Genomic DNA, 15,950 nt, shown 5'->3' with positions numbered 1-15,950 from the left:
CCCTCTTATCCTGGAGCCACTGAGCCCCTTCACTGTTCCTATGGACTTGGGGTCACTATTGAGATGTCGGTGCAGGATGCAGCCTATTCAATGATGATTATCATTCGAGCCAGGACTGCCTTGCTACAGAACACCGACTTCCGATACATGCCAGCCTCACTTCCCGGAGCACAAGGGTACTATCAGGCCTTGTACTATGACTCTACACATGAGGAGTCACTACTGCGCACCACTGCCGAGGATAAGGACCGCAAAAATCGGTCCTTGCGAATGGAGCTTTTCCACACTCGTTTTGATCATTGGGCCACTTTGACTCGGTTTGCACCTGCGGTGCAGGCAGGATACATGGACATGAGGGATCGGTACCCTGTACGGTCTGGATTGCCAGATTGTATGGAGTGGCGCGATGTAGGAGGCATCACCCCTCCTCATGGTCCCCGTCTGCCAGCACCAGTGGGACCAAGGCCACATCCGAGTCCCTATGGTCCGCAGGCTCCGCAGGACCGTCTGTTCCCGGATGATCATGTTCCACTTCCAGGCTTTGGTGGCGACTTCTATGAGGATTACTACGGAGCCGTCTGAGCTAGTAGTAGTTTCATTAGTATTGTATTAGTTGTATTCTCCACAGTCCTGCGTGACCGTGGGATACAACTTGGTGTGTATCATGCTCCGGAGGTGTAGAAAAATAATGTATAGGAGCTTGGAATGCCTTCGATGAGATGTAATGTCTTTCACCGTAGTTGTACTCCAGCCTGGGCTTGTACTAAACTATGTATGGTGTGTATGACCAATGGTATATATATGACAGTTTCTATATTACCATGTCGTCCAATGAACATCTTAGCATTCCATGTTATCCATTACATTCTGCACTTCCTTGCTAAGTTTGTGCCATCCTTATCTAAACCGTTGTCTTGTTTTCTCCTAGGATGGTCAACACCTGCAGCAACCCTGCCGCCCTAGAGCAGGGGGAAGCCAGTGCAGTTAGGGGTGAAAATCTGCCTCACCCGCCTTCTCTGGCCGAAGTTATGTTGGAGGCGAAAAGAAACAAGCGTGAGACTAACCGCTTGCTGGAGCGGATTGAGCAGAACACTGCACGCCCTCAGCAAAATGACTTGGTTTCAATCAATGACTTCATCAAGTTGTACCCACCAAAGTTTAACCATTCCGTCGAGCCCCTCAACGCAGATGACTGGCTTCGCAGCATCACCCACAAACTACGTTCTGCCAACGTGGCCGAAGCTGATAAGGTTACCTATGCTGCCTATCACCTCGAAGGCCGTGCTAGCCTTTGGTGGGAAAACTCTGAAGCTATGCGCCCGGTCGGCCAAATCACTACTTGGGCTGAATTCAGTGAGGCTTTCCGTAAGCATCACATCCCGGAAGGTCTCATAGATCGCAAGAGGGAAGAGTTCTATAATTTCACCCAAGGAAGACTGGCTGTGGATGCATATAGTCGTGAATTTGGGAATCTGGCAAGATATGCTCCTGAAGAGGTATCCACCGACGCTAAGAAGCAGGCAAGGTTTCGCAAGGGACTTAGCCATGAGCTTCACCGCGATCTTCGTCTGCACGAGTGCACCTCCTTTCAGAAGTTGGTCAATAAAGCCATCAGTGCTGAGACAGGCCGGTCTGACTATGACGCTTCACGCAAGCACTCTCGTGATTTTGGATCTTCATCCGGCTCTGGATCTCAGAAGCGCCGGGTGTGGATTCCAAGCACGGCACTGCCACCCAGGTTCATTCCGAGGCCATCCTTTGAGGCGCCTCGCCCCAACCAGCAGTTTGCACCGTCCAAGCCCTATGGTGGCCCCGCTACTAATGCTGATCCACGCCCCAATATTGTGACATGTTTCAAGTGTGGAGAGCCGGGTCACTATAGTCGAGAGTGTCCCCAGAACAACAACCCCAATCAGTCTGGAAAGTCCGTTGGCCGTGGTAAGCCAGCGGGAAAGACATTCTATGCCAAGCCGGTCACCACTGCACATGGCCATGTCAACTATGTCTCAGCCGAGGAGGCTCATGAGGATCCTAACATCGTCCTTGGTACGCTCCTTGTTAATTGCCATCCGGCATCTGTTCTTTTCGATACTGGAGCATCTCATTCATTCATATCTAAGAGCTATGCTCGATTTCATAACACAACATTCTGTGACATGCCCACTACCATGGAAATTCAAACCCCTGGCTCTAGATGGCAAACTTCTAGAGTAAGCCATGGGAACGAAATTCTTGTCGATAGACTTGTCTTCCTTGCATCCTTAATATCTCTCAAGTCCTCGGACATAAACATCATCTTGGGTATGGACTGGATGTCAGCTCATTATGCTAAGATTGATTGTGCGACTAGAACCGTTCAACTTACTCACCCATCAGGCAAGACAGTCAATGTCTTAACTCGAGTGGCCAAGCACCAGCTTTACTCCCTAAATGCCAACCCCCTTCCAGACCTTGAAGATATTCCGGTAGTCTGGGACTTTCCGGATGTCTTTCTAGAAGAACTGCCAGGTGTTCCACCTGACAGGGATGTCGAGTTTGTGATAGACCTTGTTCCAGGAACCGTTCCAATTTCTAGAAGACCCTATAAGATGGCACCCTTAGAACTAGCCGAGCTTAAGAACCAACTCGATGAGTCCTTGAAAAAGGGTTTCATACATCCTAGTTCCTCCCCTTGGGCTTGCCCCGTCCTCTTCGTTAAGAAGAAGGATGGAATGGATTGGATGGTTGTAGATTACCGACCTGTCAACTTGGTCACTATCAAGAACAAGTATCCGCTTCCCAGGATCAACGATCTGTATGATCAGCTCACTGGATCCTCAGTCTTTTCCAAAATGGATTTGAGGTTGGGCTACCATCAAATAAAAATCAGAAACGGGGACATTCCCAAAACGGCCTTTGTTACTCGTTATGGCCAATACGAGTACATCGTTAAGTTCTTCGGTTTAACCAATGCCCCAGCCACCTTCTCTCGGTTAATGAACTCGGTCTTCATGGAGTATTTGGATAAATACCTTGATGACATACTCATCTACTCCAAGAATGAAGAGGAACATGCCAAACATCTAAGGCTGGTATTGACGAAACTTCGAGAGCATCGCCTTTATGCCAAATTCTCCAAGTGTGAATTTTGGTTGCCAGAAGTGACCTATCTAGGCCATGTAATCTCTGGTAAGGGTATTGCTGTCAATCCCGAGCAAGTTCAAGCCGTCCTTGATTGGACTCCACCTGAGATGGTCAAGCAAGTTCGGAACTTCCTTGGCTTAGCGAGCTACTGCCACCGCTTCATCGAGAATTTCTCCAAGGTTGCTAAACCTCTAACTTAACTCCTCAAGAAAGATAAAAAGTTCGAGTGGACCCCACAGTGCGAGTTCAGCTTTCAGGAACTGAAAAGATGCCTGACATCTGCTCCCGTACTGGTACCACCAGATTTCTCCAAGGACTTTATTATCTATTGCGACGCCTCGCGACAAGGACTACGTTGCATACTCATGCAAGATCGTCAGGTAATTGCCTATGCCTCACGGCAATTACACCCACATGAGGAAAACTATCCCACACATGATCTAGAGCTTGCAGCTGTAGTCCATGCACTCAAAACTTGGCGACATTACCTTCTCGGTAATCGTTGCGAGATCTTCACCGATCACCAAAGTTTGAAATATATCTTCACCCAGCCGGATTTGAAACTCAGGCAACGACATTGGGTCGAGTTGATCTCGGATTACGACTTAGGAATAACTTACACCCCAGGCAAGGCCAATGTCATGGCTGATGCACTAAGTCATAAATCCTATTGCAACAACCTGATGTTACAACAAAGTCAACCACTTCTCCATGAGGAATTTCGTAAACTTAACCTTCACATTGTTCCTTGAGGATTCCTATCCACCCTGGTGGCGAAGCCTAACCTTATGGATCAGATCATAACCGCCCAGTGGTATGATAAGGGCATATCCCGGATTAAGGAAAACATTGCTAGCAGAGTTGCTAAATGTTTTTCCATGGATGAGCGAGGTGTTGTCTTCTTTGAGAACCGCTTGGTGGTTCCCAAGAAACAACATCTACGCTAGTTGATTCTTAAGGAAGCTCATGAATCCCCTCTCACCATTCATCCCGGTAGTACTAAAATGTATCAAGACCTACGCCAGAGGTTTTGGTGGACTAGGATGAAGAGAGAAATTGCTCAATACATTGCTAGTTGCGACGTCTATCGTCGTGTTAAAGCAGAGCACCAACGACCTGCTGGCACCCTTCAACCTTTGGCTATTCCTGAGTGGAAATGGGATAAAATTAGTATGGATTTCATTACTGGGTTTCCCAGGACCAAGAGAGGGAATAATGCTATCTTCGTCGTGAACGACCGTCTTTCCAAAGTAGCCCACTTTCTACCTGTTCGTGAGAGTATAACCGCTAGCCAGCTACCTGAATTATACATCTCCCGAATAGTGTCTCTTCATGGTGTCCCATTGGAAATTAACTCAGATCGTGGGAGTCTCTTCACCTCTCGATTTTGGGAAAGTCTCCAAAATGCTATGGGAACTCGTCTCTCTTTTAGCACCGCCTTCCATCCTCAATCAAGTGGTCAAGTAGAGCGAGTCAATCAAATTCTGGAAGATATGCTCCGAGGTTCTGTCATCTCATTCCGAATGGGTTGGGAGAAATGCCTTCCATTCGCGGAGTTTGCTTATAACAATAGTTATCAAGCTAGCTTGGCCAAAGCTCCTTTCAAAGTTCTCTATGGACGAAAATGTCGAACGCCTCTTAACTGGTCAGAAACCAGGGAAAGACGACTCTTTGGCCCGGATATGATTCAGGAAGCAGAAGAGCAGGTTTGTGTTATTCGTGAGAAATTGAAAACAGCCCAATCTCGTCAAAAGAGCCAATATGATCGTAAACATAAGCTCATGACTTATGAAGTCAGCGAGAAGGCTCACCTTCGGGTTACTCCGTTAAAGGGAACCCATCGTTTCGGTATCAAAGGCAAATTGGCTCCTCGTTACATTGGACCCTTTCGCATTCTTGCCAAACGAGGAGAAGTTGCCTACCAATTGGAACTACCTTCGCATCTTTCCAGAGTTCACGATGTCTTCCACGTTTCTCAACTCAGGTGTTGCTTCGCGGATCCTATCCATGGAGTGGACCACGAAACTCTTGATCTACAAGATAACCTCTCATATCGGGAATATCACGTTCGTATCCTTGATCAAGCCGAGCGTACCACTCGACGCCATAATATCAAATTTCTCAAGGTTCAATGGTCACACCATTCCGAGAAAGAAGCCACTTGGGAACGGGAGGATCGTCTTCGACTCGAGTACCCCACCTTCTTCCCAACAGATCCTGAATCTCGGGACGCGATTCTTTTGAGTGGGGGTGAGTTGTCACATCCCTGCTTTTAGTCATGCATTAGGATTGGATGAACATGTGCATCATGTTTAAATTTCTTTTAAACTTGAAATGGGGCCTAATTAACCCCAACACCCCCCCTGAAAAGACTAATTTCCAACAATTGGAATTTCAATGAACCCAAAATGCCCTTCATAAAAGCCCACCATTTTTGGTCTTGACTAAAACCTTTGCCAAAAATGGTCTTGCAATTTATGGAGCCATTCTGGATTTTTGAACAAGACATAAGTATTTGAATTTGGGCGTTTTAAATGCTATAAATATTTTAAAGTGCTCAAATAATCTTGGAAGCATTTTTAGGCAGTTGAGAATATTCTCAAATGTGCCTCTGAATATTTCCAGGGTTTTTGGAAATGAAATAGTATTTATTCTATTTCAATACACAGAGCAGGAAATAAATAAAAGAGAAAACGAAAAGGACCAGAGACTTACCTGGAAGCCCACCAGCCGGCCCACCTAGCTAGCCCGGCCCAGCAGCCGCTCCACGCAGCTGCTTCGCCTAGCCAGCGAGGCGAGCAGGTGCTCGACGGCGAGCATAGGAGCTCGCCACGCCACCTCTCTGCCTGCCTGCCGTCGCCCGCACCAGCGCGATGCCTCGAAACGCCTCCGCGGCACCGCCCCGACCCACAGGACACCTCATTCCTCCCCCCTGCTCTCTCCCTCGCTCCCCCGAAGCCATGGCCGACGCTGCCGCAGCCACACCACCGTAGTTCTCACGTCCACCCTTGTCCTCGCGCCGCCCCGCGGTGTCCACGAGCTCCGCCACCGTCCTCCCCGTCGAGCAGCCCGAGCCCCGAGTGCTCGCGCACCCTGCTTCATCTTCTTCGAGCTCGACTCCACTGAGCACCGTCATAGATCCCCATCACCGTCGCCGCCACATCAGCTCGTCCCCGACCGCGCCGTCTGCTCCTACGTCACCGCCGTGAGCTGCTGCAACTCCCATCCTCCCCGCTTGCCTTCTTGTGCACCACAGCGACCACACCGAGCTCGCCCGCACGCGCTGCCGCCTCTGCATGTCGCCGTCGTGGCCACAGCCACGCTAGCTCGATTCCGAGCACGCCATCGCATTCGTCACAGCCCAAGCAGCCCGTAGCACCTTTCCACGGGCCTCGCCGTGCCCCGCATCCTTGGTTTCGACCTCGCCCGAACTCCGGCGGCCGCCAAGGTCGTCACTGGCGATGTTTCCGGCCACCCTAGCTCCACCCACTACCACCACTCGATGCGGCTCGCTCCCCGCGTCACGTAGCTGCTCTCCGCCATCGTTTTGGTCGCCGGAGACGCAAACCCGAGCCCCTCCGCCGCGTCTGGCCTCGCCGGCGGCTAAACGCCAGTGGGTTTGACCCATGGACTTGACTGGGTGGGCCAGGTTGACTTCCTCCCTAAGCCTATGACAGGTGGGGCCATCCTGTTAATTAGTTTAGGATTAGTGCTAACTAATTTTAGTTAGTTTAGGTCACTGACATGTGGGCCTAGGCCCCACTGACAGTTAGTTAGTATTAACTTAATTCTGTTAGTTAGCTGAGACACTGACAGACAGGGACCACCAGTCAGGTTTGACTGGCCCTGGCGCCTTTGACTTGCTGACGTCATAGTGACGCAGTGCTGATGCAATTATTCATTTTCTGGATTTATTTTTATATAGGAAATTCCAGAAAATAGCCAAAACTTCTAAAAATCATAGAAAAACAACCATAGCTCCAAATCAAATAAATTATATATGAAAAATGTTCAGAAAAATCCAAAGAATTTGGTCATGGAATTTTCATGCATGTTAGAGCAACTTATATCCTCTGTTTTGGACAATTTAATTAAATGGCATTTAAGAAAGCACATATGGGGTTTGAATTTGAACCTAGGGTTCAAACCAACTTCATTTAATATGGTTGCTAGTTGCATTAGTTCAATCAACAGCATATTGCCATGTCATGAGCATGCATCATATTGTTGCATTGCATTGATTGAGTTTCTTCCTTGTTTGCCGGTATTGTCCCCTCTCGGTGAATGTGGTTCCGACGATGAGTTCGATGACATCGATGAAGAGCTATTGCTATCTTCAGAAGTGCCAGGCAAGCAAAACCCCCTTGTCCATTCCGATACAATCCCACTCTCTCGCTCCGGCTCTCTTTTACTGCATTAGGACAACAACGATTCATCTGTTACTTGCTGCGGTAGTTGAACCCCTTATCATCTGCATGACCTGTCATTGCCACAGTAAATAGATGAAACCCACTAGCATGAGTAGGAGTTGTTTGAGCCCTGTTGTGCCTACTCATTCATGCTTGTTTGTCATGCCTGCTATTGCTTAGAGTTGTGTCAGGTCTGATTCATCGGGGATGAATTGGAAAGTTGTGAACATGTCCTACTGTGTGTGAGCTAAGCGTGTGAACACGATTTGGTAAAGGTAGAGGTGAGAGGCCATGTAGGAGTACATGGTGGGTTGTCTCATTGAAACCATTCTTAGGAACTGAGTTCTGTGTCTGTGATCCATGAACAGCTACTACCACTCATTGGGATCCTTAATTGACCCTCTCGGCTTCTTAATCGCCCTAGTCCTTTGTCTAGGGGTTGCAACTAGTTTCTGGTGTTTGTAGGATATGTGTTGGCGGCCGTGCGTAGCGCTGACCCCAGGGGTGGGCTATGATGCGGTAGATACACCATGGCCGGGCATGTCGGGCGCCCGTTTGGTGTCTCGGAACCCTGTACACATTGTTCGGGGCCGTATGTGGAAACCTCGGCCGGACTCCCTGCGGATGGAACCTGGATAGGCGATAAACCTGGACTAGAGACTTGAGTGTTTAGGTAGGCCGTGGCCGACACCCTCGTTGGGCTTCCGCTTGAAGGTTACTGAGTACATGTCGTGTAAACGGCAGTAAGTGGTGGGAGCGTGTGTGAAGAAGTACACCCCTGCAGGGTTATCATTATCTATTCGAATAGCCGGATTCCTCGGATATGGTAACTTGGACCCCTTGCATAGTTCATAGACAAGTGAAAGTGGATACTCTAAAACTTGCAAGATAAGCATGAGTGCTATGGATGGCCTTCTCGTAGGGAGACGGGAGCGGATCCATAGTGGTGTATTGATATGTTGGATATGTGGACTCGTGTGCGCCACCTCAAAAGAGTTGCTTGCAGTCGTAGTTCAGGTTAGCCACTGAGTCAAAGCTGGCTTGCTACAGTTAAACTCCACCACCCCCCTTTATTGATACCGATGCATATGTAGATAGTTCTGATGTAAGTCTTGTTGGGTACATTTGTACTCACGTTTGCCTATTTTATGTTTTGCACAGAGACGTCAGTCTCGCTAGTAGCTCCGTGTGGACTTCGACGTTTAGCTTGATACCTCAGCTACGATCCTGTGTCCTCGGCAGGATCTGGTAGATAGTCAGGCTTCTCAGCATTTTTCATTTGTAGATGTCTGTACTCAAACATGTTAAGCTTCCGCATGTGTTTGACTTGTATGCTCTGAATGTTGGGTCATGAGAACCATGTTTGTAATATCTCGCTCCTCGGAGCCTAATGAATAAATACTTTGAGTCGTAGAGTTATGTTGTGATGCAATGTTGTATTTGCACATATCGAGCATATTGTGTGTATGATTGAAATGCTTGGTATGTGTGGGATCCGGCAACCTAGTGGTTTATCCTTGGTAGCCTCTCTTATGGGGAAATGTAGTCTTGTGCTTCCATGAGCCATAGTAGTCTGCTACAGCCCGGTTCACCGGAGTCCTGCTAGCCCAGCACTACTGCTCAGGACACTTGACTGGCCGGCATGTGTTTCACTTTGTTCCTGTGTCTGTCCCTTCGGGGAAATGTCACGCGTTGACATCCGGAGGCCTGCCTAGCCTGCTACAGCCCGGGTTACCGGAGTCCTGTTAGCCCAGTGCTACAGCCCGGATTCACACGCTGCTGGCCGACATGCTCGAAGTTGATTCATGTATGCATGTCCCCATGGGTTAGTGCCGCTTTGGGTTCACGACTAGCCATGCCAGCCCAGGTTCTTTGTCATATGGATGCTAGCGACACTATCATATACGTGAGCCAAAAGGCGCAAACGGTCCCGGGCCATGGTAAGGCGACACCCGTGGGAATACCGTGCGTGAGGCCGCAAAGTGATATGAGGTGTTACCAGCTAGATCGATGTGACTTGTAATCGGGGTCCTGACACTTTTCAGGTATTTCAGGATGTTCTTGACCGTTGTCCAGTGATCCACTCCTGGATTACTTTGGTACCTCTCTGCTAAACTAATAGCAGGGTACACATCAGGTCTGGTACACAGCATTGCATACATGATAGAGCCTATGGCTGAAGCATAGGGAACACCTTTCATTTTCTCTCTATCTTCTACAGTGGTCGGGCATTGAGTCTGACTCAACTTCACACCTTGTAACACAGGCAAGAACCCTTTCTTTGCTTGATCCATTTTGAACTTCTTCAAAACCTTATCAAGCTATGTGCTTTGTGAAAGTCCAATTAAGCGTCTTGATCTATCCCTATAGATCTTGATGCCCAATATATAAGCAGCTTCACCGAGGTCTTTCATAGAAAAACTCTTATTCAAGTATCCTTTTATGCTATCCAGAAATTCTATATCATTTCCAATCAACAATATGTCATCCACATATAATATTAGAAATGCTACAGATCTCCCACTCACTTTCTTTTAAATACAGGCTTCTCCAAAAGTCTGTATAAAACCATATGCTTTGATCACACTATCAAAATGTTTATTCCAACTCCGAGATGCTTGCACCAGTCCACAGATGGATCGCTGGAGCTTGCACACTTTGTTAGCACCCTTTGGATCAATAAAACCTTCAGGTTGCATCATATACAACTCTTCTTCTAGAAATCCATTCAGGAACGCAGTTTTTACATCCATTTGCCAAATTTCATAATCATAAAATGCAGAAATTGCCAACATGATTCAGACGGACTTAAGCATCGCTACCGGTGAGAAGGTCTCATCGTAGTCAACTCCTTGAAATTTTTGAAAACCTTTTGCAACAAGTCGAGCTTTGTAGACAGTAACATTACCGTCAGCGTCAGTCTTCCTCTTGAAGATCCATTTATTCTCAATGGCTTGTCGATGATCTGGCAAGTCCACCAAAGTCCACACTTTGTTCTCATACATGGATCCCATCTCAGATTTCATGGCCTCAAGCCATTTTGCGGAATCTGGGCTCATCATCGCTTCCTCATAGTTCGTAGGTTCGTCATGGTCAAGTAACATGACCTCCAGAATAGGATTACCATACCAATCTGGTGCAGATCTTACTCTGGTTGACCTACGAGGTTTGTTAGTAACTTGATCTGAAGTTTCATGATCATCATCATTAGCTTCCTCACTAATTGGTGTAGACGTCACAGGAACCGGTTTCTGTGAAGAACTACTTTCCAATAAGGGAGCAGGTACAGTTACCTCATCAAGTTCTACCTTCCTCCCACTCACTTCTTTCGAGAGAAACTCCTTCTCTAGAAAGGATCCATTCTTAGCAACGAATGTCTTGCCTTCAGATATGTGATAGAAGGTGTACCCAACAATCTCCTTTGGGTATCCTATGAAGACACATTTCTCCGATTTGGGTTCGAGCTTATCAGGTTGAAACTTTTTCACATAAGCATCGCAGCCCCAAACTTTCAGAAACGACAACTTTGGTTCCTTGCCAAACCACAGTTCATAAGGAGTCGTCTCAACGGATTTAGATGGTGCCCTATTTAACGTGAATGCAGTTGTCTCTAAAGCATAACCCCAAAATGATAGCGATAAATCAATAAGAGGCATCATAGATCGCACCATATCTAGTAAAGTATGATTACGATGTTCGGACACACCATTACGCTGTCGTGTTCCGGGTGGCGTGAGTTGCGAAACTATTCTGCATTGTTTCAAATGAAGACCAAACTCGTAAATCAAATATTCTCCTCCATGATCAGATCGTAGAAACTTTATTTTCTTGTTACGATGATTTTCTACTTCACTCTGAAATTCTTTGAACTTTTCAAACGTTTTAGACTTATGTTTCATTATAGGCTTCCAATATATCGATCTTTATGTCTCAACCATTTAGAGACTCCTCGTCATGTCCGTGATCATATCCAGGCTCTGAACTACCTTCGGTACATCAAAACACATAAACTTACAATACCGATCATCACCGAACGTTAAGTGTGCGGACCCTACGGCTTCGAGACCTATGTAGACATGACCGAGACTCATCTCCGGTCAATAAGCAATAGCGGAACCTGGATGCTCATATTGGTTCCCACATATTCTACAAAGATCTTTATCAGTCAAACCACATAACACTATACGTTGTTTCCTTTGTCATCGGTATGTTACTTGTCCGAGATTCGATCGTTGGTATCTCAATGCCTAGTTCAATCTCGTTACCCTCAACTCTCTTTACTCGTTCCATAATGCATCATCCCGCAACTAAAATCATTAGTTACATTGCTTGCAAGGCTTATAGTGATGTGCATTATCGAGAGGGCCCAGAGATACCTCTCCGACAATCGGAGTGACAAATCCTAATCTTGATCTATGCCAACTCAAGAAGTACTATCGGAGACACCTGTAGAGCACCTTTATAATCACCAAGTTACGTTGTGACATTTGGTAGCACACAACGTGATCCTACGGTATTCGGGAGTTGCATAATCTCATAGTCATAGGAACATGTATAAGTCATGAAGAAAGCAATAGCAATATACTAAACGATCAAGTGCTAAGCTAACGGAATGGGTCAAGTCAATCACATCACTCTCTAATGATGTGATCCCGTTAATCAAATGACAACTCATGTCTATGGCTAGGAAACTTAACCATCTTTGATTCAACGAGCTAGTTAAGTAGAGGCATACTAGTGACACTTTGTTTTGTCTATGTATCCACACATGTATCAAGTTTCCGGTTAATACAATTCTAGCATGAATAATAAACATTTATCATGATATAAGGATATATAAATAATCACTTTATTATTGCCTCTAGGGCATATTTCCCTCAACATTATAGTGTGGCATGAAACCCTTCTCAAGCAGGTGGGTGTGAAGGGTTTTCGAGTTACAGTAAAACTTTGTATTCCCACATCTAGGGCTGATGACCCACAAGTATAGGGGATCTATCATAGTTCTTTCGATAAGTCAGAGTGTCGAACCCAACGAGGAGCAGAAGGAAATGATAAGCGGTTTTCAGTAAGGTATTCTCTGCAAGTACTGAAATAAGTGGTAGCAAATAGTTTTGTGACAAGATAAATTTTAACGAGCAACAAGTAACAAAAGTAAATACAGTGCAGCAAGGTGGCCCAATCCTTTTTGTAGCAAAGGACAAGCCGAAACAAACTCTTATATAAGGAAAAGCGCTCCCGAGGACACATGGGAATATCGTCAAGCTAGTTTTCATCATGTTCATATGATTCGCGTTCGGTAATTTGATAATTTGATATGTGGGTGGACCGGTGCTTGGGTGATGTTCTTACTTGAACAAGCTGTTGGGGAACGTTGTAGAAAACAAAAATTTTCCTACGGTTTCACCAAGATCCATCTATGAGTTCATCTAGCAACGAGTGATCGGATGCATCTACATACCTTGGTAGATCGCGAGCGGAAGCGTTCAAAGAACGGGGATGAGGTAGTCGAACACGACGTGATCCAAATCACCGGAGATCCTAGCACCGAACGGACGGCACCTCCGCGTTCAACACACGTACGGTCAGCATAACGTCTCCTTCTTGATCCAGCAAGAGGGAAGGAGAGGTTGAGAAAGATGGCTCCAACAGCAGCACGACGGCGTGGTGGTGATGGAGCTGCAATACTCCGTCAGGGCTTCGCCATCTACGTCCATACCGCTCCTCGTGGAGTAGATCCCGCATCCAACCAACCCTTTTTTGACCAGGGAACGGGAGAATTCCCACTACCGCTGGCAGGCCAGCCGGGCCGTGAGCGCGGTGGGAACGGGCTTCCCAAAAAGCGAGCCCCGGCCCGGGTCAGCATAGAATGGGGGGGCGGCCCTAATGTTGTGTTGGCCGGGTTGCGGGCGGATAAAAGCGGACGTGGGGACTCGGGTCGGGGCACAGCGTAACTAAGAGAGCCATTGCATTTAGGGCGAGACAGAATGGGCGGGCACAAGTGGTCTGGTGTCCGAGCCGATTGGTCACACGAAGCGCTATGGAGGAGGAGGAGGTGTTGGAGAGGGAGAAGGAGGCAACCAAAGGCATGGATGAAAAAGCCCTCCTTCCCCACTATATATAGGAGGGCCTAGGGGGGCGGCCCTAGGAGATCCAATCTCCTAGGGGGCGGCGGCCAAGGGAGGTTTCCCTCCCCCCCAAGGCACCTAGGGGTGCTTTCCACTTGTGGGACTCTTCCCCTTTGGAAACCCTAGGCGCATGGGCCCCTTGGGGCTGGTGCCCTTGGCCCATGTAGGGCAAGGCGCACCCCCTTACAGCCCATGTGGCCCCCGGGGCAGGTGGACCCACCCGGTGGACCCCCGGGACCCTTCCGGTGGTCCCGGTACAATACCGGTGACCCCGAAACTTGTCCCGATGGCCGAAACAGCACTTCCTATATATAATTCTTTACCTCCGGACCATTCTGGAACTCCTCGTGACGTCCGGGATCTCATCCGGGACTCTGAACAACATTCGGGTTACTGCATATACATATCCCTACAACCCTAGCGTCACCGAACCTTAAGTGTGTAGACCCTACGGGTTCGGGAGATATGTAGACATGACCGAGACGACTCTCCGGTCAATAATCAATAGCGGGATCTGGATACCCATGTTGGCTCCCACATACTCCACGATGATCTCATCGGATGAACCACGATGTCGAGGATTCAAGCAACCCCGCATACAATTCCCTTCGTCAATCGGTATGTTACTTGCCCGAGATTCGATCGTCGGTATCCCAATACCTCGTTCAATCTCGTTACCGGCAAGTCACTTTACTCGTACCGTAATGCATGATCCCGTGACCAGACACTTGGTCACTTTGAGCTCATTATGATGATGCATTACCGAGTGGGCCCAGTGATACCTCTCCGTCATACGGAGTGACAAATCCCAGTCTTGATCCGTGTCAACCCAACAGACACTTTCAGAGATACCCGTAGTATACCTTTATAGTCACCTAGTTACGTTGTGACGTTTGGCACACCCAAAGCACTCCTACGGTATCCGGGACTTACACGATCTCATGGTCTAAGGAAAAGATACTTGACATTGGAAAACTCTAGCAAACGAACTATACGATCTTATGCTATGTTTAGGATTGGGTCTTGTCCATCACATCATTCTCCTAATGATGTGATCTCGTTATCAATGACATCCAATGTCCATAGTCAGGAAACCATGACTATCTGTTGATCAACGAGCTAGTCAACTAGAGGCTTACTAGGGACATGTTGGTGTCTATTATTCACACATGTATTATGATTTCCGGATAACACAATTATAGCATGAATAAAGACAATTATCATGAACAAGGAAATATAATAATAATGTTTTTATTATTGCCTCTAGGGCATATTTCCAACAGTCTCCCACTTGCACTAGAGTCAATAATCTAGTTACATTGTGATGAATCGAACACCCGTGGAATTCTGGTGTTGATCATGTTTTGCTCTAGGGAGAGGTTTAGTCAACGGATCTGCTACATTCAGGTCCGTATGTACTTTACAAATATCTATGTCTCCATTTTGAACATTTTCACGAATGGAGTTGAAGCGACGCTTGATGTGCCTGGTCTTCTTGTGAAACCTGGGCTCCTTTGCAAGTGCAATAGCTCCAGTGTTGTCACAGAAGAGTTTGATTGGCCCCGACGCATTGGGTATGACTCCTAGGTCGGTGATGAACTCATTCACCCATATTGCTTCATGTGCTGCCTCCGAGGCTGCCATGTACTCCGCTTCACATGTAGATCCCGCCACAACGCTCTGCTTGCAACTGCACCAGCTTACTGCCCCACCATTCAAAATATACACGTATCCGGTCTGTGACTTAGAGTCATCCAGATCTGTGTCGAAGCTAGCATCGACGTAACCCTTTACGACGAGCTCTTCGTCACCTCCATAAACGAGAAACATTTCCTTAGTCCTTTTCAGGTACTTCAGGATATTCTTGACCGTTGTCCAGTGTTCCTTGCCGGGATTACTTTGGTACCTTCCTACCAAACTTACAGCAAGGTTTACATCAGGTCTGGTACACAGCATGGCATACATAATAGAACCTATGGCTGAGGCATAGGGGATGACACTCATCTCTTCTATATCTTCTGCCGTGGTCGGACATTGAGCTGAGCTCAATTTCATACCTTGTAACACAGGCAAGAACCCCTTCTTAGATTGATCCATATTGAACTTCTTCAATATCTTATCAAGGTATGTGCTTTGTGAAAGACCTATGAGGCGTCTTGATCTATCTCTATGGATCTTGATGCCTAATATATAAGCAGCTTCACCAAGGTCCTTCATTGAAAAACTCTTATTCAAGTAGGCCTTGATGCTGTCCAAGAGTTCTATATCATTTCCCATCAAAAGTATGTCA

Source organism: Triticum dicoccoides, chromosome 6A (assembly GCF_002162155.2).
Source record: "Triticum dicoccoides isolate Atlit2015 ecotype Zavitan chromosome 6A, WEW_v2.0, whole genome shotgun sequence".
NCBI classification, from domain to species: domain Eukaryota; kingdom Viridiplantae; phylum Streptophyta; class Magnoliopsida; order Poales; family Poaceae; genus Triticum; species Triticum dicoccoides.
Note: the sequence above shows the minus strand (reverse complement) of the source record.